Genomic DNA, 25,245 nt, shown 5'->3' with positions numbered 1-25,245 from the left:
TTCCTCCGAAAGACCCTGCCTCCTGCAGTTCCAGCACCTACCATAATGCCACAACTCATGAGTGTTTGGGAGACATTTCATTTCCAAATGTCAGCAATTCCTACATTCAGGACTCTCCAATGAGGATTTCCTGAGAACAATAAGCCAACTTGTATGTCACAACCACGCCATGAATTCTCTTCCCTCCCTGCCCTCTCCCACTCCCCTCTTCCACTCCCTTCAAAGGTAGACACATGTAAGGACACACATGTCACATGTCTGTATTTGGGGAAAGACATATGGGTCTCCTCTCAGACATTGCTATTTGTTCTGTGCTCTGCTGCTTTTCAGGCAGTCTGAATATGGAGGAAAACCTTTCTCCAGGGCTTCCAGCGATCTCCTTCCTCCTCCAGTGTGTTTTCTCACAGCACAATGCTGTCTGAGCAGCTCCCTCCGAAACCTCTGTGTGCTTTCGTAGCTCAGAAGTCTGAGGTATCCACTGGATATGGCTCATTCACGCACGTTTCCATAGTGTGCTGAGACAGCCTCAGCTAGAGCAGCTGGTGCTACCTGTCTCGAACCCATGTCTTCCAGGATCCTGTAGTGTGTACTGATGTTGTCATGACGACTGTAAGGGTGAAAGAATCATTAAACCTGGGCAACTGGGCGCCTGGGCACCTCCAAAGGCTCTGCTTACAAACATTTCGTCTGTCTCATTCTTCAAGGAAAGTCGCAAAGTCAAGCTCAAAATAGAGCAGTTGGAAAAGGTACCGCAGTCCCTTCTTAGTCGGGATTTTACTTTGCCAGTTTCAGTTACACAAAGCTAATCTTATCCTGGGAGCAGGAAGATGGCTCCGACGGTAGAGGCACTAGTCACCACGCTTGACACCCCGAGTTTGATCCCCACTTGGAATCTACATCATGGAAAGAGAGACCTGATTCCGACAAGCTGTCCTATGACCTGTACACATAATACACACACACACACACACACACACACACAGAGTCTTTCCTTTATCCAGCGTATCCGGGCTGTATACACTACTCTCCCATTAGTCACTTGGTAGTTATTTTGATTATTAGATTAGCTGTCATGGAATTATGTTGTTGTGATCAACTTATCCTTGCTCCATTTATTAAGGAGCCAAAGAGTAGTGACGTTGGGGATTTGAGCATTAAAAACAAAAGTCAAGCAGTCCTTCCTTTAAGTAAAATGGTGAAAGTTCTTGTTTCAAAGAAAGAAAAACATCACATCCTGAGGCTACTGAGATTGAATGCAATAAAACATTTTGACAGACCACCACCGTATAATACTTAATTACACTATTTGTTATAGTTGTCTTATTTTGTTATAAGCTGTTGTTGTTGCTCTCCTCTTGTGCTTAATTAGCAAACTAAACTTACTCATAGGTGTGCGTGCATGGGAGAAAACATGTGTACAGGTTTCAGTATTATCTGTTGTTTAAGGTATCCGCTGAGGTCTTGGTGCACACTCCCTGGGTAAAGCAGTACCAGTGTGCCCCTACCTCTTGAGGCATATGCTGCAAAGTCACATGGGAAATGGACGGCTAGAAAGACGGATGGAGACTGAGGCCAGGAATGCATGTAGAGAGAACGGTACCCTGAACCTTTCTCTTCATCCACTCAGAGGCTGGCTTTGAAACAGGTTCACAAGCAGACACTAGCCAGAAAATAGTAATGAAAGTCAGAAATACGATCCTGCTTAGCAGTACTTAAATTTAACTAGGAATGGGTTTTAAGAAATGCAGTTGCTTTTGCAATAGGGTTTCAGGCAGTGAAGAGGCAGCAGTTGGGGAATTGTGGGAGAGGAGAACCTGCCTTCTCATTTCCTTTGGGGTTGCAACTTAGGTGGTCCCTACTTGGCCAGCTGGCAGCAAGAGTGGAAATGGGAGCCATTCACTCAGGCAACTCTGACTACATGACTATAAAACCCCCTGGAAGTCCTGATGGCTCTACACACTCTACTACCATCAACATGGTACAAGCTCCCCTGCCAGCCAGTGGGTCTGGCATGGCTCTCATTACTCACTGATGCCCATGGTAGAATTTTGCCAACAGATGCATTTGTACTCCAATTGCCATCATTTAACTGAACTTCAAGTCTACAAACATTTTATTTCCCAGTTCTTTTCTTGGTGTGACTCTGTTCGGCTTTGATAATCAGTGCTCATGCACAAATGATTTTGTATATAAGGACTCATTTTGTAGCCATGCGACACATCTATCTTGGGTACCATTGCCACTTGGAGCGCTTCCTATCCAACAGAGGGAGCAGAAATAATTGATTTGAGAAATTCGTCCCTGGGACTAGGAATCATGGACACACTGTTAAATTACCTTTTTTGCTGTCGTGACCAAAGCATGAAGGACCACTCTTGGGTGTTCTCCTTCCCATTCTAAGCATGCACTCATCCACACTTCCGGTCACTGAAATTCAGCACATTTTTATAGTACTCTTACCAGGGTGATATGCTTGACACTGTCCATCTAAAGGGAAATAGGATGTGGATTTGCTCTCAGGAATTTTGGCACACAAAGTACAGTCAGACAAATAAAAAGTTTTAAGCAGTTCTGACCTATTTGGCCAATAGTTGCCTGTCTTTCTGGTCTTGAAACTTTGGTTAACAGAAACTGCAAAATTTGCTGAGGTTTTGTGGAAAAAGACCAGGCCATTTAGTCCCCTGCCCTTCTTCCCAGGGAAGGGGAGGCTTTTGATTTACAAGGTTCCCATTATAAGCCTCGCCTTACACATTCAGCTCCAGCCAGTTCCCTTCACTGTTTTGCTTTATTAGAAGGAAATAAAAAAAGAGGATGGAAATCCCATGTGGATCAAAACCCAACCCCAGAGTAGAGAGAGTGTTGTCTGTGTTTGGTGCTGGGAGCTACAGAGACCAGAGCCCACCGGCAAGATGGTGATCATACATCCATCTCGGCAGTGCGCTTTATAGCCTTGTAAGGACACAGATGAGGAAGTAGCTAATGCTGATAGACAAATTAAAAACTTGGTGGAGTTCCACCAAGCCCTTGGACTCAAATTTGATTGTTTCCTTTCTATTAAAGTCACTCAATCACGAAAACACTTGCATAAACATCAATGTTTTTTCTCAGTGATTCTGTGGGATTTCTCAAATGTGCATCTATTTAGTCTAAGATGAAACACTGGTTACAGGATGAAAAAAATTAAACATGCATTCCTCGGCTCTCCAACATCAACCACTAACTGGAATCCCAAAGAGTCATTAAATCACAATGTGCTTAAAATAACAAATTAGAAATAAAAATGTTCCAAGACGTTGGACTTCAAAATGATCTCTGACTGCAAGGCCTTCTGAACTTGGGTCTGGACATCATTTGGGCCCCGTGAAGACAACAAAGCTGAGATTGCCAGGGGTCTGGGAAGGGAGCAGAGACAAGCCTTGTTGAGTGGGAATATAAACAGCCAGGGCACTTGGTGTCCCTATGGGATGTGGCATTCCCAACAAAGGGTTTCCATGTGGACATCAGAGTCCAGATTGTACTTCCGTCTCATAGATCTCTTCCTTTTCCCCGTGAGGCACACAGAGAGAAGAACAGAGAAACATTGGTCCACACGAGCCTGTAGGGAGAAGTTCTTCATTGCACTAGAAGGTGACCAGGTGTCTTTATTCTAATGGCAGAGCAGTATTGACCACAGACATCCCAGAAAGGAGATGTGTCTATCAATGTCACTAGAAAACTTTTTTCAAACTCTTTTCTCTGCCTCCTTGAAGAGACGGGGGCATTCTGGTCAGTTCTGGTTTACTACATGATATGGACCGAAGCTACGTTTACTTACTTCAGAGGTGACAGTGACTGAGGTCTAGAAAACCTCAGAGCATACAAGCTGATCCTGGTAAGGTGGCCTATCATAACCAGATCAGATCCACTTTTGCAAGCATCTAACAGTGATAGTACATTCAAACACAATGACTGTTGTGGCTTTAATGAGGCCTGGGCCCTTACAACCTGTCAATGGAATACCCAAAAGGGTATTGCAAAGTGAGGAAATGTCCTGTCTCTGTGCCAGACCAACATCAAAGCCAAGTCTGAGGGGTGGCGATGGATGTAGGAATCATATCCTAAAAGTGACCTTTCAGAATGAAGTGTTTACTGGATGCTAAAAGCAAAGGGTAGATGGCGGCTTCCTTACTGTGTTAGAAGTACTATTGTGTGGAAGAGGGAAACGCTTTTGTTTTCTTTGGCGCCAAAGGATAGACTTAGAACAGATAGGAAGGAGTCATAAAGATCCAGATTTACATTAATAGGAAAAGAACGGTCTAACAATTCAGAGAAGCAGAGGCAATCCTCTGAGGAGGGTGGGATTCTGTCTTTGAATTTGTCCAGGAATTGCCAGAGCAGGCCCTGGCAGCGAGCCCACAAGATTCTTCTGACTTGGGTCAGTGAACCAGATGACCTCCGATGTTTCTTGTAAGTGGTGAATTTGCTGTTTAGAAAAAGTGGATGTCGAGCACCAGGGTGGCTTTCCCTGTGAGCAGGCTGAGAGGGGACTAAGCAGATGGGGAGGAAAAGGGTGGATTAGCCAGTTTGTCTGTGGGATGAGTTTTCTTTCGCATTGGTAAGTGAGAATGTTGTAAACAGTGCCTTACTTTGGTCCATATTTGTCCAAACAAATGTGTTTTCACTGAAAATAATGTAAATACGTGATTACTGATGGATGCATTCACCCCAAGCACTGGTTCACCAGGCCGGCTCCCTTCTTCAACCCAGAGTCTAAACCCAGTTGTTTTAAACATTAATCAACGAAAAACAAACACATCAGAGCCTACATTTGCATCAGTTCTTAACTACAAAAATTGTTCTTAACAAGGCCAGAGTTAGGGTACCTTCTTGCTAAGCCAGCAGGTAGACAGAGTCATAAAAAGGGATCTGCCTCGTAAGAGCAAAGCATGCTAGAGCCAGGTACTGAGAAACTCCCAAGGAGCATCATCCCAAGGCATGAGCATGGACAAATAGCCACTTACCCCTCTAAGAATCTCAAGGTCTTCAGAGAGTAAAGTCAGGGCTAATCCAATTGGCACACCAGTCATGGGGAGTTGCGGATGGCTTAGTAGCCTAGCGTTCAAAAGAAAATGTATTTGGAAACAATGGAACCATCAGTCTAAACACCAGATGCATCCATACACCAAGATTATTCCATAGAGTCTAAACAGTAATGTTGACATTTGTACCACAGTTAATAAGGAAAGCATAATACATTGTTGGTGACCTCTAGAGAAGGCATCATTCTTTGGTTACAAACAGCCCGTCTCTGTCATTTATCAGTGTGTGTCCTGTGGGTGGTATGGAAAAAACAGCATCATTCTCATGTCTATCCAAACGTAGTCATCCTCCACCCTTAAAACAAAGTTGCTGTAGGAATTCCTACAACCAGTAGCCTTTAAGTTACCCACCCACTTGGGCATGGCATCTCATATTATATATGGTGATGTAAAGCACACATCCAGCCTCTCTTCCAGCGTGATTTGGCTCCTGTTCCCCATTCGGGCAGAGGATTGTGATTTGTGAGTCTACCCCTAAATAAATACCCCTTTATTATACTCAATTCTGAGCTAGTGTGGGACTTCTTTTTAGCGTCCTTCTTCATCTGGCACCCACGTGGTTCCAGACTCCACACCTACTGCATGAACCAGCTTAAATGCCTAACCGGCCCACAGCCCAGAATATCTCCCAACCATGCCCACTTGGCTTGCTTGTACCTAAGCAGCTTTTTGGAAAACCCACGCCACCGTGGAGCTAACTGCATGTGATGATGTGGAAATTCCCCAAGCTCGCACACATCTCCTTCCTCACTGCCGTGTTCCTTATTGTGTGGTGACTTGGGCAGCTTCCGGTGTGTACTCCTTCCCCGTGAGTTCTGGAATTCTTGCTCCGTGTATAGAATTGATTTAATTGCTTTTAATTTGTCAAGCAAAGCATATTTCTCAGTGTTTATCCAGTACCAAAGCGAGAAACTAAAGTGGCTCAGGACTGTTCCTGTCACCACTGGTTGTATCACTGCTAGTTGTGACTCTGCAACCACGACATTTGCTGAACAATAAAGATTTATTACACCTAAAACAATTTATCGACCCTCATAACAGGTAATTAATAAATCAATAAACTTGAAAGTTATATAATTACAGACAACATTACCATTGAAACTTTTAGTAACTTTTTTGCTAATACGATGGATTGTATTCTGCAAAGCTTATACAGTTATTATGATACATCCATTTATTGGATATTGGGACTCAGGTTTTCTCCTTAAGAAAATGGTTTGATAAAATTATATCCTTAAGAAAATGGTATGATAACAAAGCCAAGAATGAGGCACTTTTAGAAATTATACAGTCTTTACAGACTAATAATGAACAGCTAGTTGACAGGATTAATACCATCAAAAATCGAAAGTTACCTGAAAAAAATTAATACTATTGAAAACAATAACATTAATTTGACAGACAAAATTGAATCCATGTCTAAGGATACTGAGAAATTATCTGAAAGAATTTATACTGTTGAATTTGACAATCAAAACTTGTTGAAAAGTAATGATAGGTTAGAAGATAGATTATCTCTCCAGGAGGGCAATCTGAACTCTATCCAAATAATGTCCAAGGATGAGATGTTATCTTTAAAGTAAAAACTTCAGACCTTGGAATCACATGTGCAGAATGAGGACCAGAGGCTAGGTGCCTCAATGAAATCACTAGAAATATATACAGGTCAGGAGATTCAGACTTTACAAAAGACAGTAGTAAAAAGATTTGAAATGATTGAGGAAATAATTGGAGCTGATTAACAGGGAAAGATTTAACAAGGACAAGATTTAACATTACCAGTACCTGTCAGAGATGACTTACCCAGGGTTTTAGCTTCCTACCCTGTAATCTACTCTGACAGGCATCAAGTTCTAAAGGCCCAAAAGGATCCAAAGAAGGTAGATGGATACCTATAGGAATGAATGATCTAAAAGAAATTAAGGAAGCTGTAGTAACTTATGGCTTGCGTTCTATATTTGTTAGGGAGATGGTAACGACATGGGCTTCTAACATTAAAGCCATGGCACCCGACTGGCTTCAGTTAGTTTCAGCAGTCCTGGATGATGGGCCTCAACTGATCTTTAAATGCTATTTCAGAGAAGAGGCTAAAATTTTAGAACAATATGGAAAAACAAAAGGACTTGAGACTTCCCAAGATCAAATTCTTGGTGAGGGTACTTTTGCTGACACACAGGCTCAAGCTCTTTACGATGAATAAATCTTGTCCCTATGCCACAAAGCAGCCTTAAATGCTTGGGACAGGATTCAAGAACTAGGAAAATGAATTAAATCTTATACCAGGGTTAAACAGGGACAGAGAGAACCCTTTACTGACTTTTTACAAAGACTAACTAAGACTGTATAAATAGAAGTAACAGACCCAGATGCTAGACAAGTACTTACTGAATCTCTGGCCTTTGAAAATGCCAACTTAGAACGCAAAAGATACTTGGGACTTTAAAAGTTAGGTTAGCACCAAATGGGTGAATGGATTCTGCATACAGTGAACATTGAGATATTTGACTATAATACTGAATCTTGGGTAGAAGAAGCAATTTCCAAAGGTTTGAGGAGATATCAAAATGCCAAATGTTTTAATTGTGGTAGAATAGGACATCTAAAACAGGATTGTAGAAACATCTTCAAAAATTCAAGAGACCTTGGACGTTTTGATGCTGACAGAAGGAAAAATAACTATCCAATAATGATCATCAAGAAAAAGGAATATGACTTATAAGGACATGTGATCAAAACATATACATATATTTGTGTGTGTGTGTGTGTGTGTCTGTATGTGTAAATATATATATGAATATATGGAGCTGGCTTTGGATTTAGACAATGGCTCTTTCCTTCTCTAAATCTAAGCATGTTGTTAAAATAAAAATTCAGAGTTTCTGTCTCATGTCAGGAGCCATGGTATGGGACAGAAAAACAAAATGAATTTAGAAAATATTTTACTTTTCTTCATACATATTTTTGTCTTTATTGTACCTTTCATTGAATATATGTCTGTATAAATAATGTTTAAAATTTCCACAATGAACAATGAATTTTCCTGCAGTAATCTTTGAAGTTTCCAGGAAGAAGATGGGGCCCCACAACAACTACACCTGGTTGATATGACATCATGAAGCTGATAGCACTACTATAAGACCTGTTTGGGATATCAGCTGCTCGAGATGTTTCCAAATTGGTTAGCTGAAATGGTACACTTTTTTTTTTTACAACATTCTGGCCATAGCTACAAATAGGAACCTCAGAAAAACCCTACCAGATACTCAGAGACTAGTTGTAATTACACCAGACAGTAATCTTGGAACTTAACCATCATTTTACTTTCACAGGATCCCATAGAAGAACATCACCTCCGTGACAGCTGGAACTAATTCCAGAAGACAACATTCCCTCTCCCAACAAAGTTTGTCCTAGAGTTAGAAACATCATTTAGGGGTTGATTGATTATAATTGTTATCGGGTTGGAGGTTGGAGGAAAATTATGTAAGCTCAGAGATCTCTTTGGGGGGGAAAAGGGAAATTGAATGGGATAATAGATTAGTGTAAGCTTACTCACACTAATAATAATAGTGAATAATGGAGTGAATATTTGTGAGCTAATATTTATAGGCAATTTACATTGGTATAGATTCTTATATACTTACACAAACTTAAATTATATTGAATATGTTCCTATTTTTGTCCAATATTTATGTTCCAATATTTGTATACCTAGGAAAGTTATTTTGTCATATTATATGCATGCATGCTTAAAACATTTTATATATTGATACAATTTTAGCATATATTTATTATATTGAATATATGTTTCTACCTCTGATCAAGATACTTATACATAGTTTACATTTTGAGGTCATTGTCCTCATTTGTTGCACAATTGTTTAAAGATTGTTTAATATTCTAATATAAAGTCTTAGTCTTTAAGTTATATAGGTATTAAGAATTATAGGTCAATAGTTATCCATGTTTGTCATACTTACAGTTAGACTAATCGGTTCTTTAGATACATAAGGATTGTATTCTGCTTGGATAGGTAATCTTCAACCCCTTCAAAGAGCTGTAGAATATGGCATTTAAATAATTTAGGGTTCTGTTGACATGCTCCTGGCAGCACCAATCTATTCACAAGAGAATGTTGAACACCAAAGACACTTCACTTGGAGTTTGTTTTCTTCTTGGCAAAACTGGCTTTGGGCAAGGAACTGCCCATGCCTTGACCACTGACAAAATACATGATGTCTGGACAGGACAAGCAAGACACAAGAAAAAAGACTAGCCAATCTTGCTAAGACAGGGGTAAGATGGTTTTGAAAAACTTGCTGCCTCTGAAAATGGTTTGTCAGTGACTTGAGGTCTTAGCCAAAGGTGGTTGTTCCAATGTTGCAAATAAGACTTTGGGTGATCGCCTAGTGATTGCTAGTTGTTTCTGTCATTTGTTACACATTTTGGAAGTTGTTTGATTCCACTTTCTGCTTACTCAAGTAATATTATTTCCCTTCTTGGGTCTTCGATGGGGTTGAAGACTAGATAGTTGTAGTTACTTTCCTTTCATGACTTAGCCAAGTTATTTATAAGATTTAAACTCCTTAGGATAGGATAGGATAATTATTAAGACATTTATCATATGTTTCTTACTTGATACTGTTTATGCTGGTAGTAATTCTTATTTTTGTACCTGATATTTGTTCTTATTGTATAAAATTTTGTATTAGACTTAGAACTCTCTTATTTAAACAAAGCAGGGAGGTACTATAAGAATTCCTACAGCCAGTAGCCTTTAAGTTACTTGCCCACTTGAGCGTAGCCTCTTATACTATATATTCCCATGTAAAGTGTGGGTCTGGCCTCTCTTCTAGTGGCACGATTTGGTTCCTGCTCCCCATTCAAGCAGAGGACTGTGATCTGAGTCTACCCCTAAGTTAATAACCCCTTATTATAGTCAATTCTAAACTAGTGTGGGATTTCTTTTTAGTGTCCTTCTTCACAAAGTCAAGAACTGCTTGCAAAATGGAGTTTCTTGGGGCACAGAACAGCATGAAAACCACTGTTTAACACAATATGGAATTACTTAGACCCAGGCACAGTCTGATCTGAACCATACATGCTTGAAATGAAACATGAACTGTAGTTACAGCAAGAAAATGCTTTTGGTGTGTCTCTTCTAAAGAGGAGCTCATTATCCAGGGTTTCCTGCAGATCCTATGATAAGCAAGATCATACCAAGCGCTCCAACCACTGCAAAGACTCCTCTATCAGTGAGTTCTCCAAGAAACATCTTCTGTGACTACACAATGTTTTAGGAAACAGAACCAAGTTGGAAGTAGGCACTTTGAGAGTAGAAGTCTAACACAGGGCCTGGCTTATGGTCTGGGCCTGAGACACAGTGCATATTTTAGGAAGACTGTATGGCTAGAAGGAAGCAAACATATGTCCCAAACCAAGTTCTCAGATTTACCAGGTCAGAAGAATCACTTCCAAAGGTTCTGTTTTCTCATCTGTTCAACGAGAGAGCAACAGCTGGCCTCCTTGGCACCTGCAGGGCTGTGCACTTCAGCACAACAGCACAGAGGACCAAGGGGTGATCAGAGAACCTTGGATATGGAGCCATGGTGGGGCAGACTCCTGCCACTCACTCACTCACTCACTCACTCACTCACTCGCTCACTCACATTTTACACTGGAAAACTTTTAATGCCCCTAAGTTCATGAAGTGAAAACTCCCCAAGTTTTGAAGCAGCTGAAACATTAAACAAGATAATTTCCAAATCCTCTTAGCAGTGACTTGAGCCTCTGAGCACTGACATTTAGATTCTCGGCACTATGCCACAGGCATTCTGTCATTTAACCTTTATGACAACAGTATGAGTAAGCAGCTGACTGAAGCCCACGCCATACATAGGAAATTAAAATGTTTATGAAACTCTGAAAGTAACATCTCCCCCCCCACACACACCTCTTTTAAGGAAACACAGAAGAAACCAATTCTTCGTACTAAAGACCATGACTGTGCTAGGGGCATGTAGATCTGTTCCCTTGGAGAAATAGGGGCAGCATGAGCAAGTACACAAGATGGCGTCTTCTTACATCCACTTATTTCTCATTCCAAAACATTGCTGCTTGGGTTGTTGACCCGCCTTTGCCACTAGACATAGCTCAAGATCATTTTATTCATATTTTATTCATATTGTCTATTATTCATAGACAGCAATCAGAAACCAGCCCCACAGTCACAACCAGTGTGCTAGGCTCCCATTGTCTCAGCCTCAGCAGTGTATAGTGAATGTCATTTCAAGAATGGCTATCCTAACTAGAAGACAGGAAGACATTTCTACCAGAGCATGGTAACCTACCAGTGGCCACACTCCTGCTTCCGTCAGCTGCTAACAATTACCAATAATTCCTAGACCAGGGATGGGGCCTATTGAGGCTCTCCCCTTCCCATTCTAGAGTATTGCTCACACATAGATCTAGTATGGATAACCAAAGCTGTCCTTTTTCTAATGTGGATTCTTGATTGTCTTGTTAAAAGTCAGTTGACTGTATGAGATTATTTATTCCCAGGCTTCTGTTTCGTTCATTAGTCCATGTGTCTATTTTTCTTTTCTTTTTTATTGTTTTATTACGTTATACATTTTTCTTTGCTCCCCTTCCTTCCTCCCATCTCTCCTTCTGCCTTCTCCATGACTTTGCAATGTAACTTCTATTCAAGAAGTGTGATGACTTCAATTTTTTTCCTCCTTCAAGATATTTTTGGCCACTCAGGATACTTCCATAAAAAGTTTAGACTTGCTTTTACTAGGTCTGTGAATAATGCTACTGGACTTTGACAGAAAAGCTGAGTCTACATGTTGCAGCAAGTATTACAGGCATCTAAATAGTATGAACTCGTTTAAGCCGTGTGCATGGGGTGTGCTTCCATTTGTTTGCTCCTACTTCAGTCTCCTTCACCAGTGTTGCAGTTTTCAGCATGTAGATAATTTACATCCCTCATGAAATACGTTCTGAATACTCATTTCTTGTGATACTATGATATGGGTATCCTTGGATATACTGTTCTTTTCCTTTTGTGTGCCACAGACTTAGTGTGGTTGGCTGTTTGAACTCTTTGCTTTTTACTCGTCGGGGGCCTGCCACTTAACTCCCAAATTATCACACGAAGACTTAATTTTTTGTGAATGTCTGGCCTTAGTTTGGCTGATTTGTGACCTGCTTTTCTTAAATTATCCCATCTACCCTTTGCCTCTGGGCTTTTACCCTTTTCTATTTCTACATATCTTTTCTTTCTTTCCTTCTCATTCAATTTCCGGCTATTTGGCTGGGTGACTTGTCTCTGGCAACCTCTTCTTGCTCCTTGATCTTCTCTTCCCAGATTTTTTTTCTCCAATTTAATCTCCCTGCCTGCCAACCCTGCCAATCCTTTATCTTACCTAAGTATTGACCAATCAGCTCTTTATTAGACCAATCAGGTGTTTTAGGCAGGCAAAGTAACACAGCTTCACAGAGTTAAACAAGTGCAGCATAAAAGAATGCAACACATCTTTGCATCATTAAATAAATATTCCACAGCATAAAAGAATGTAACACATCTTCAGCTAATATTCCACAACAACTTAGCTAGCTCATTAATGTGCATTGCTTTCAAGGGATCCAAAGTGCTCTCAAGTTCAGTATTTGTTCTACAGACTTTGCTTCCTTAGACTTCTATGTATGAAGCAAGAGCCCACATACAGGGCAATCAGAACATCATCTGACAAAAGCAACGCCTGATGACAGCTGGCAATTCCTTTATCAGCAGTCACTGAACAAGAGTGAAGCTGTTTGCTATGGCCTCCATGACTTAAGGGACTGACAGGACCTAGGGTTTTCTCACAGTGCCTGTGTCTGAATTTACTACCGGACTCCCTTTTCTGTCTAATTAATTCATGGCATCCTCCTTACAGTGTTCCAAAACTCTGGGTGCAAAGAAAAGAACATAACTAAAGAAGAAAAGTAGGGAACAACTAGACCCAATTCATCATTCTGTGCTGTAAAAAGCAGGCAGCAATTGTGCAGCCGCAGTAGTCATATTCCATTACAGCAGCCACTCGCCACTCACCTCCCCATGCTCATGATCTTGTCAGTATTATGATGTGTCCTCTCTCCTCTTGCCTACAGCATCCAGCCACCACAGAAACTATTCCACTTAACTACAGATTTCTTGTCTTCTACTGCTGTATGTGTAAATGCAGATCATAATTTAAGTGTTATTTTGTTTGTTTGTTTTTGTTTTTAAGAGAGAGGCTGGCAAGGTGGCTCAGTGGGTAAAGCTGCGAAACCTAATGACTTGAATTCAGTCTTTGGAGAATATAAGGTAAGGAGAAAACTGACCCCTACAGGTTGTCCTCTGACTCTACACACACGCTATTACACACATGCATGAGCCCACACATATTGGGATTTTTTTTTTTTGGTTATTGAAAAATAAAACTTGGAGATAAATATTAAGGAATTAACCTGAGAAATCCACAGAGTGATTGAGACATGATCCTCCCTCTCTACTTCCCTGATCCAAGAGAGCACATGACCCTTGGCCCCACATCTTTCTTGCCCATGTTCTTTTCTTTTTCCTCTTAGTCCTCCAGAGAACTCAATGGTTCACTCCAGTCAGCTGAATGTGGTCTTTGTCCTCTGAATGGAGGTTGGCTCCATTAGTGGTCTCAGAGCAATCAACATGAGCAAATCTCCAACATTTACCCCTTTTTGTCTAAATAAAAAGGAAAGGTTTTAATCTAACAAAATAAAACTAAAAACAACAAAAATAATTATCAGGTAAGAATTATATTCATAATGTCTAGCCCATTTGTATTAGGCATATTCAGAAAAAATACTCCATTATCTATTCTATCTTGATGAGTCCAAAGCTTTGCACTTAATCTACATTCTATCATAACTAAGGAAAACTCCAACTATAACTACCTAGTCATGAGCTCCATCAAAGATCTCAGAAGGATATAATATTACCTGAGTAAACAGAAAGTATCATGCCAGCCAACCACTTCCAAAAAGACCAGGCTATTTTGCTGCCTGGACAGTCACTGAGGTCCTCTGCAACACTGGATCATTCATCATTGACCTACAGGCCTAGAATACCTGAAAGACTTTTCTGTGAAGGACTTTCCCACCTGTCTTGGCAAAGTTCAACAGTCTTACTCCTTTGTGTCCTGTTTGTCCAGTATACTGTCAGCAGTCAAGGCAAGGGTAGTTTCTTGAACAAACAGCTAGTTTTGCCACAATAAAAGCAAACTCTATAAGGAGGTTCTTCGATGCCAACCATCATTTTATGAAATGGATTGGTGCTGCAGATGTGGCTCATCATGAAAAGCCTTAGGTTGTTAAAACATTTTCTTTTGTTTTTCAAGATAGGTTTTCACTGTAGTTTTAGAGCCTGTCCTGGACCTAGCTCTTGTAGACCAGGCTGGCCTCAAACTCACAGAGATCTGCCTGCCTCTACCTCCCCATTGCTGCAATTAAAGGCATGTGCCACCACCGTCCAGCTTTTTATTAAAACATCTTAAATGCCATATTCTGTAGATCTTTAAAGTGTTTGAAGAAAATCTACCTATCTAAAATATATCTGTTTAACTTTGAAAACAAGCCTAATATGACTACAGGTTTGATTATTATAGTTGACTAATTACTAACCTGTATTTCTTAATTATACATAACATTTTAAAATAAGCTACATAAGCACAATACTCCAAACAAGAGTAGAAACATACATTCAATATAACAAAATAATTTTTAATTTGTATCAATTTAAAAAAATCCGTACCAATGTTAAATATTTGAAACTAGTGGTTGTTTGAAAGTAGACTCAACAATCTATCTTTTAATCTCATCATTTCTATATTATATTCTCCAATTTTACCTTTTGAACGAGATCCTTGAATCTAATCTCCTTTGTTTAGCTTTTTCCTTGACCATGACTAATAATAACTTGTAACCAAGCCCTCTAAATGATGATAAATGTCTATAATATACTGAATGATCAAAAGCCATCCACCCTACCTCTTGGGAATGTGGGTGTAGTATTCCCTAGACTGCCTTCTGTTGTCTGGGGGTGACAACATCTTTAGGGAACACTGAGAAAATAAGATAATGGTCAAGTTCTGGGAGAGCCAGCTGTTGTCTAGTCTCAGTGTGATGAGCAAATGGAGGACTTATCTGAAGTTTGGCTGAAGTAGTCTGTGAAGCTGGACCATCTAACCTCTTCCTGCCTAGCTAATGGCCATTCAACTCTTTATTAAACCAGTCACAGTGACACATCTTCACACAGTGTAAAGGAATATTCCATAACACACACACACACACACACACACACACACAAATATGTAGCTGTAATAATTTTTAATGCATTTAATGAGTCAGTCGTATCGTGAACAAGAATGCTAGTCATGTTCATTTTGTTCAGCCCACTTTAAAGTAGCTGATTTGTTCATGGTAATTTGAATTCTTAGGAGGTAATTGTACCTTTTTTCTGTCACCGTGTTTTGAAATTTTGCCTCAGTAGTATCCCCAAAGGGATATTGCTTTAAGACTCTATGAAGAATTCCTATATATTTTTTCACAGTGTATAAATTAAACCTGGATTACAAAACTCTCTGCACCCTGTGCTTTGGCCTGTGTGTTTATACCTATAATAACTTGTAATTGGAAAGTTAAGCACAGGAACAGACTAACAATGATAATTAATAGTACAGGGTTGGGGAGATGGTTCAGTGGATAAAGGATTTGCCATACAAGTGTGATGATTGGAGTTTAGATCCCTAAAACTCACACAAATGCTGGGAAGGCATTTGATGGCTCCCTTGTAATTCAGTGCTTGGAAGGTGAGAACAGGGGGGTCCCTGAAACAAGTTGGCTAGCTACCTCAACTAGTGAGCTCTCGGTTAAACTGAGAGCTCCTCCTCAAAGAATAATTTGGAAAATAATCGAAGAAGGTACCTAACAAGTTTGGTTCTCCACATGAACATGTGCAAGTACATACAAGTGCACAAACTTGTGAAAATATATACTCTCATATCCCCCACACATATGCATTTAAAATAAAATTAATACAATGCATCAATTATGGAAATTATTTAAAACATAAATTGTTTCTAGAATTGTCTATGTAATTAAAGGGCAGAAAGTAAAACCACAAATGGGTGAGCAGGACTCTTGTTCGTCCTCCTTGTCTTGATGGAGGTCTTTCTCCACTTCTGTTGCTGGAACCCAACAGCACATGAGCCCCCACCCCTTCACTGACCCAGGTTTCTCAGGGATATCACACAGCATGCCTTGCCATGCACAGGGTAGGGTCTAAACCCTGCATCCAGGCATCCAGCAAAGCAACAGGTCACAGCTGGCCTTTCCAGTGCTAACTAGTTCACACAAGATCCCAGATTCCCCACCCTTCAGAGACCCGAAGTCCCACATGGGACCTGCATGCTGCTGAGGGTAGAAATCTCTTTCCTGCATTTCCAAAAGAACAACGATGCACAAAACCGACCTTTAAGCTCCAAAGTGCTCGCCACACCCGAAAGTCCGAGAAACAAGCTAACTCACTGGGGGAGTCAAGTATGCACAGGATGGTTTGGAAATGTCCTGGTCCCGGAATGGTTTTTGAAAATGTGTGGGAGAGTGGGTTTGAGGTGGGAGGTGCTAGGCCATAGAAATAAATGTCAGAGATGCCATCGCCATTGGACCATATGACAGTCTTCTCAGACTCACTGTCTATGGACAGCAAAGCTGGCACCAAAACTCAGGCCACCCCCTCCTTGGCTCACACTCTATGTTCTGCATCTGGTTGCATTCTTTTCCTCTTCTCTCACTGGGGCATTTTCTCTGTCCTGTATCCCATGCTGGATGGCTGCATTTGCCACGTTCTGAAGGAGTCTGGCCTCCTCTGCGTCTTTTTAAATTCTTCCTCACCTTTATCTCTGCTGCCATGAGTACCATCATCTGGGGCCAACTGCCTAATCCTGTGTCTCTAGCACCCGTTTCACTCCTGAGATTTCCCCCAAGCCTCAAGGTCACTGTTCCCAAGGCACACCTAGGCATTGCCCTCGGTGTTTTCAAGCAGCAAGCTTTCTGAAAGTCAAACACCATCTCCCTTACCACCAACAGCGAACCTTTCAGAAGGGCAGGGTCATTGCTTACTCTCATGTTGTGGTGACCTCCCCACCACAAAATTATTCCTTTGATCCTTCATAACTATAATTTACTGTTTATAGTTACTTCATAACTATAAAATACTATTGTGAATTGTAATACAGATATCTGAGATGCAGACTATCTGATATGTGACCCCCCTGGAGGTATCATGACCCACAGGTTGAGAACCACTGTTCTAACTGTTCAGTCACTGAATGAACAGTACTTCAAACAATTTCCACCATCCTGTGATCAGATAATACCTCTGGAGGATCTGGCTAAATGTCTTAAGACTTCTCCCTGATGATTCGTCTTCAGGGTTTTGTGTAATTATTTCTTTCCTCTGCCACATTTAAAACTACTTAGCATCCAACACAACTCTCATTGGGTGGACACTCTATTTTAGCATTCATCAATTCAGTTTTTATGCACAGCAGATCATTCGCCCTTTGTAGCTTCAAACTCTGAGCCTCAGACTTGCTAATGCTCCCCCCCATCCTTCCATCTTTACATTTTCCGCTCTTCTCTATACTCTGGTCATTACTTCAAGTTGCTTCTCTTCTGCCCCTCTTACTGGGCCAGGACAGCTTTCAATTTCTTATACTAGGATTCAGAAAACAATGATTTTTGTCTATTTTTAAGGACAGCAAACTGGTTTGGTAACCTCCTCAAAAACACACCAAGTAGTCATGGGGAACCTCTGTCAGCCACTGACCTTTAAGAGGTTGGAACAGGTTAGGGTGTGACCTTCTGAGTACCCAGAGAAAACTGCCAGACCGCCCAGGGCTCACTCTTTCTGATTCCCACATCACACACCTGAGATTGGACTTCTTGTTCCTGTTCCATGAGTTTGCCCATTATAATAAAGAAAATATAAGTGGAATCTCTTGGTGTTAGCTTGGGATTCTTTGACCTGCATCCTCACCCCCAACAAAGTAGGATATGAAGTCTATATAGAATTAGCCAGGCTTTTGAGTTCCATTTGAATGTTCTTTTTGTGATCCAACCTTTCAAAATCCATCACTCTGCAGTCTCAGGGATGCTATAGTGTAGAGTGGCCCATGTCATGATTGCTACTGATAGCTTCACCTGATTCTTAATACTCAAGGGTCAGAAAAGGCAATGGGTGGGGGTGGGGTGCGGATGGAGTGGACAACCTTGCAAAAACGTTCTTGTGCCTTGCGGTCTGGAAACAAAACCACAATTGTGGACTCGTAGGCTATTGGAGCCAGAAATCATTTTACAGAGTTCAGCTTTTGGGCTGCTTAGGGGCAGTCTCCAGAAAGCAAAACCAAAGGTAAAGCTGAAGCACTCCCCCTTCTCCCTCAAGGAAAATAAATCCAGAGATGGGTGGAAGGAAGTGGGAAGGAGACAGGGACGTTCTAGAAAGGAAAGTTTCCTGGCAGGAATCAAGATATTCTAGCCAGGCAGTGGTGGCGCATGCCTTCAATCCAAGTACTCCGGAGGCAGAAGCAGGTGGATCTCTGTGAGTTCAAGCCCAGTCTGGTCTACAAGAGCTAGTTCTAGGACAGGCTCCAAAGCAACACAGAGAAACCCTGTCTCAAACACACACACACACACACACACACACACACACACACACACACACACAACATCTTTGAGACTCTGTCCCTCCCTCCCTTTTGCTATCACGCTGTTGAAACAATGGTACTTCAGAAACTGGAATCTCATGCTGGGTGGAGAAGTTTGAAGCCCGGTGCAGCCAGAAGAGGAACTTGTCTCCCTGAAGAGATTTCACACTCTTCTGGCAATTTGACAGACTACTTTACAGGAGGAGACTGAATTGAGATAATGAGTCCAACAGCCTAGCCAGTCAAACCTCTGGCCCTCTATTTCACATGTAAACCTCATGCTGGGACCCCCAAAGAGTCACAGGACCTCTTTGTTCCTCTTCACAACAAGTTCACTGAATGAATCTCACTTTTCTTCACTTCCTCATTAAAGAAATAGGTCTGGGCTCTGACCCCAAGGGCCAGTAATAGAATCCTTGCAGAATATCAATTGGCTGCTGCCTCAAGAGAAGCCACAGAGAATTAGGCAGGCACATGTTTCTCCATATTTCCCCTGAAAGGCTACGGAAATGGAAGATCATGGTGGTGGTGAGGGGTTGCTCCTCAAAAGGGGAAAGGGTAGGGAAGTTTTAGCCCAGTTATCTGTTTCCATCCTCATGGATCAAGGTTCACCCATGGGAGGATCCATCCCTCACTGTCACCTTAGAATCTGCACATCTCTGATGACAGCTTACACTGTAGAGGATGTGGAGTAAGGGGAACACTCCTCCATTGCTGGTGGGAATGCAAATTTGTGCAGCCCTTTGGAAAACAGTGTGGTGATTTCACAGAGAATTGGGAAACAATCTACCTCAAGACCCAGAAATAACACTTTTGGGTATATGCCCAAAGGATGCTCAATCATACTACAAGGACATGTACTCAACTATGTTTATAGCAGCATTATTTGCCATAGCCAGAACTGGGAAACAACCTAGATGCCCCTCAACCAAAGAATGGATAAAGAAAATGTAATATAATGGAGTACCACACAGCAGTTAAAAAATAAAGACATCTTGAAATTTGCAGGCAAATGGATGGAGCTAGAAAAAAACATATTGAGTGAGATAACCCCGACCCAGAAAGACAAATAGAATATGTACTTACTCATAAGTGCCTTTTAAACACAAAGAAAAAAAAACCTAGCCTACAATTCATAATCCCAGAGAACCTAGACAACAAAGATGACCCTATGATGGACATACATAAATCTAAATAGGAAGGAGAAAAATACAAGATCTCCTGAGTAAATTGGAAACATGGGGGGGGGCACAGGAGAGGGTAGGAGGGGAGAGCGGAGGGGACCAGAGAAAAATGCATAGCACAATAAAAACAATAAAAAATGATTTAAAAAGAATCTGCACACCTCCTGTGGTACCACAGTCCATGAAGTTGGGAGAACGGAAATCTCAAACACACCTGTGTGAAGGATAGTGAATGTGAGAATCTGGCTTTATTTTTCTCCATAAAAGAAGGCCTGCCATTATGGCCAGAGCAGTGACAAACTACAGAGACACTTTGTAGCCTGGCTGTTGAGTCACTGATAGTCTGGAAACCTGGAGAGTGCTTATACAGCGGAAGGCAGCAAGGCCTCCATCCAGGGCCTTTCTCCTTTGGAGATCTTGTCTACCTGTATCCCACTCACAAGAAACCACTTAGACATTGCTCTGTGGCTCTCCGTTGCCACCTTCATTCCATACATCATTTCTATACCTATGAGGATCTTGCCTGAGGTTCTTGTGCCATTTCATCAAGTGCCATGCTTTTATTATCGCGTCTTTTAAGCTTATTTTAATAGGCTACAAAACAAACTCTTGCCCTGAATTTCTTGCTCAGAGTTGACTTATCTTTTCACAAACCATTAAATATTGGATTATTTTGCTGAATGCATCTTAGAAGTTTGCCACTTGCCTTAACTATGTATATCTGAGACAGAGGCTGTTTTGAAATTACAGAACAAAATTTTAAAAAATTACTATTCTAAAAGCATTAGTTACTGTGTCCAGGAATGTGACTAGTTTAGGTTTTGGTTTTCAAGATGAAGTTGTTATGTTTTTCTAAACAGTTTTGTTTAGAAAAAAGAGAAATTTTACCCTAGATGGAGAGGGCTAGGCAATGTCTATCCTCTCTTTTAAGATCCCAGTGATAAACAAAAATTCGCCCTGGGGAAGCAATGAATGTATTGGGATTGCTACAGAGTAATGAATGGGTGGGGCTTTGTGGGCAGAGGCATGAGCGACCTTTAAGCAGTCACACTGGAAAGTCTGTATCTGGAATGGATGGTGGCTTCTTATTGGCTACACAGATGGTGTCTGAAATTACCTGATGTGAGTCAGAAGGAAACACAGAACACGCAACAAACCCGTTTAGGAATTTATTGGGGGGGAGCATGTACAGGCCTGGTGAAGGTCAATGTGCAGAGAGAGAGCTGAAGATGGCGCCTCCAGCTTTCAAGGGCTGCCTAGCACATGCGCACAGGGGATGGCATGGTTACTTCATTCTCAGATGACGGAGTTCACACATGTGCACAAGGGCTCACACAGCTAAGTCATACGTAGACGATACAACCATGATGCACATGGGTCAAGCAGGGTCCTTTAAGATTTCCAGGGCCATTAGGCACTTCTACCTGAGGGCTTGTCTGCACATGCGCGGTCCTGGAACCCGGAAGTGTCAGCCATGTTGTGTGACTGAATCATTACATTCTACCCTTTTGTTTATTATAAAAATTTGGGAGTTTGGGGTCTTTAGTGGGTGGAAATGAGGCAAAAATCTGGGGAGCTTGGGGTTTTTAATGGGTGGTAATGGGGCATTGTAAGGTCTCTCGTGACTGCTTCCTGCTGATTTTGTGGGCGTCATCAGGTCTCTTGAGACTGCTTTTTTGCTGGTTTTGTGGGCGTCGGAGAGTTGAGATGCTTGACCATGTCCTGAGGTGGCTGATTACTTTTGTGTTTTTTTCCAGGCTCTGTGGAACAGGCTGGCTGACAGCTTGGACCTCTCAAGATACTGGAAAGGAAGAAAATTATGTCTGGCAAAAAAATTAGTTCCTGGTGATTAAGGAAGGAGAGTCCCAAGATGGCAGAGAGAGGGTTTTGGTGGGAGGGTGGAGGAGGGAATTTCCCAGGGGTTCCCAAGACCAGGAATGATAAGGGAAGAATTAAATGATACTTACTCTGGGCAAGTCTGGTCAATTTAGATAGGTCTAATTGGCTCACTGGAGCTTATGAAAAAAATGTTTGAAAAGAAGTAAATTTTAGGCATATTATAAGCTTATGATTATGATGATATAGTGTTGGAATGAAAGACTGTTGGGAGGAGGGAGGAAAAAAGGGGGACTTTTTAGGAAGAGGACTTATTAGACCCCTTAATGTTTTACCTGAAGCAAATCTTAAGGTACTTGTTGTTATTCCTTTTGATCTCTGGTCCCTTTAAGGGGCAAGCCACACCCACTCCCAGCGACTTCTGACCTCTCATTGCCATCTTGGCCTCTTTCTGTTCTCTCTCTTGGCGTGTACACACATGTTTCTGTCTTTCTCTCTCCCTTTTTTTGTTTCTGTCTTTCTTTCTCTCCCTCTCCTTCTCCCTCTCCCTTTCTCTCTCTTCCCCCTCCCCTTTTCCTCCATAACCCCCTGAATAAATATTTCAATCTCATTCTACATGTCCATGTCTCTGTCTCCTGCCCGCCTGACATGTGTCTGCTTGCTGCTGCACTGATTGCTCCCAGAGCCCAGGATGCCTGCTGTCTCTCCCAGGACGTAGGAACCACCCTGGAATCTCAGGCAGGGTGCTGGGAGGGGCACACCAGCGTTTGTCTCTGTCTCCTGCCTGCCTGCCATGTACCTGCCTGCCCATAGCCAACCGCTCTCCCAGGACTCCTCCCACTGCTCTTTGAGCTCGCCACCTGTTCACATGGCCCCTGGGGATCTTGCAGGGACCCACAGCTGTCTCTGCCAGACTGGCAGATGCTCTCGAGCCTGCCGGGGGCACACCAGCATTTTTTAAGGAATATTACTTGTTCTCTTTAGCATCATGGTATTACCTTAACATCCAGGAGACACTGCTGCAGTCAGTGATAAACCTATTATGTGAAAGTCTGTTTTGGAAGTTTTTGGAGTCTGGGGCTGTGAATGTCCCCAAACTCGTTATTGTTTCTTACCACCTGGGCTTTTGGCAATCCTTACACCTCCAGCTCCATGTTTAATAATGGTCCCTGCAATAACAGCTGAGTGGTTAACTGGAAATTTAAGTTTGACATTGGAGATATAGAGAAGTTGGTAAAGCAGATAAAAGAAAGAGGGAGAGTATAGGAATTTTCAGCACAGGAGAATTGAGTATGATGATGAAACTTATTTTTCTGGAACTGGAGAAAAAGTAGCTGATCTTGGTGTCCTCTGGAAGTTAAGGGAACAGGGCCCTGTTTGATTACTGTATTCAAGGGGTTATCTTAAGCTGGAAGAGTAAAAGGTTTAAGGTAAGACAGGTGGATCCAATGAGAGAGTCCCTCAAGCTTTGTAGCTGTGGGAGTTACAAGAATTACTTTAAAGGGTCCCTGCCATTTAGGGGAAAGGGGTGAGGGGCATTGGTCTGGGGGAGAAAATAGTACCTGATCTCCCAATTTAATCTGTGGTGGGCATGAATTGGCACCCAGTTGAGGCAATGAGTAGTTGGTAAAATCCCATACTAGGGAGCAAAGATGGAATAACAGCGGAGTTAAGCAGGTTATCAGGAAGGGGAGAAGTTTTGGGTAAGAGGTTGGGGGTTAAAACCAGACGCTCATACTTGAGTTCAAAGGGCAAGATGAAAGGGGGGCTTTTGGGGAGAACCCTAAGCCTAAGAAGGGCCAGAGGCAAAAGTTTTACCCAGTACAGGCGAAGCTCCTGTGACATATTAACAAGAACATCTTTAAAGAATAATTTGTTCGTTCTACATTCCCTGAAGACTGAGGGTGGTATGGGATATGAAAATGCCGGGGAATGTTAAGAGCCTTAGATAAAGTTTGGGAGGTAACTCTGGGCCATTATCTGACTGAAGAGAGGTTGGGATTCCAAACTGGTGGATAATTTCTCGGAGAAGAACACTAGAAACTGTCTGAGCCCTCTTGTGAGTGCTGGGAAATGCTTCAATCCACTCAGACATGGTGTCCACCAAAATCAGGAGATATTTAACTCATCTGATTGTGGTCATATGAATAAAATCAAGCTGCCAGTCAGTACCTGGAAGGGAGCCCCTGGCCTGGTGGGTGGGAAAGGGAAACTATGAAATTTGGTCTTGGAATCTGACTTTTGACAGATTTTACAAGAGGCAGTGATAGCTTTTAAGAACTCTAAGTCCTCAGGGGTGGGTTGGAGGTGAACCTTGACAAAATGAAACACAGCTTTGCTATTAGGATGAAAGAGCTGATGGAGGTAGGACAGAATTTGCCAGGTGTCAGGGGTGTCTGTGAGAACGCGGGCTGTACTGTATGAACCCCCTGAGGTAGGTTTGGGCTTGGTAGGTTTGAGCTTCGGTAATGTACTTAGTAGGATCTTGTAATTGGATAATGATGGGGGAATGGTGTTTAGCAACAAAGGGGTTTTAGGTGTCTCAGACTTGGGGATCCACGTGAGAGGCTGGTAGAGGAAAAGAAAGACACATTGGAACTGGGAGGTTGGGAGGCTAGGAGAAGGAGGAGTGGAGATACTGGCAAGTCTGAGGTAAGGTGAATGGAAGGAGCAAATGAAATGAAAGCTCCTACTTTTAGTAAAAAAATCACTTCCCATAAGAGGTACCGGGCAGGTTGTCATGACTAAAAATGAATGAGTGAGATAAATGCCCCTAAAAACACAGTTAAGAGGTGGGGTCTGCTGAGGTAGATAAGGCTGTCCCCCTACCCTGACAATAGGGAAACTAGAAGGAGAGGTAGACCCCCAGAATTCCGTCAGTACCGAGTATGTGGCTCTGGTGTCCAAGAGAAAGGAGATGGGCCATCCTGATACCGTGATGTTTACCCATGGCTCCCTGTTACAGATGACGGTTGTGATCAGGTCAAAGAAGCCTGGGCAGCCTCACTCATCCATGGTCAGACCTAGAAGGTCAACTTGGGATTTTTCTGGGTCTGCTTTCTCCATGCTACTATGTGCATGAGGGCAATCGACTGCCCAGTGTCCTTCCTATGGCATCTTGGACAAGGTCTCGTGGGACCAAGATAAGGATTAGGGCATGCTCAGGCCCAGTGACCGGCTCTACCACATTTGAAACATGGGCCTGGCAGTTCTCAAGCCCCGGGGGGCAAGGGAGCAGCACAGGCAGTGTGGATCGGGTGATCTGTCACCTCAGCCGGTCAGAGGGCCATGGTTAGCACATGACAGTGATGATTGCGGGCTTTGTCATTTCTTGCATGGTACGCCATAAAAGCCAACTCTAAGACTTCTGCCTGCAGGGTC

The sequence above is a fragment of the Myodes glareolus genome, chromosome 13, assembly GCF_982192425.1.
Source record: "Myodes glareolus chromosome 13, mMyoGla1.1, whole genome shotgun sequence".
In the NCBI taxonomy this organism is placed as follows: domain Eukaryota; kingdom Metazoa; phylum Chordata; class Mammalia; order Rodentia; family Cricetidae; genus Myodes; species Myodes glareolus.
The sequence above is the reverse complement of the archived record's forward strand: the minus strand, read 5'-3'. Positions refer to the sequence as shown.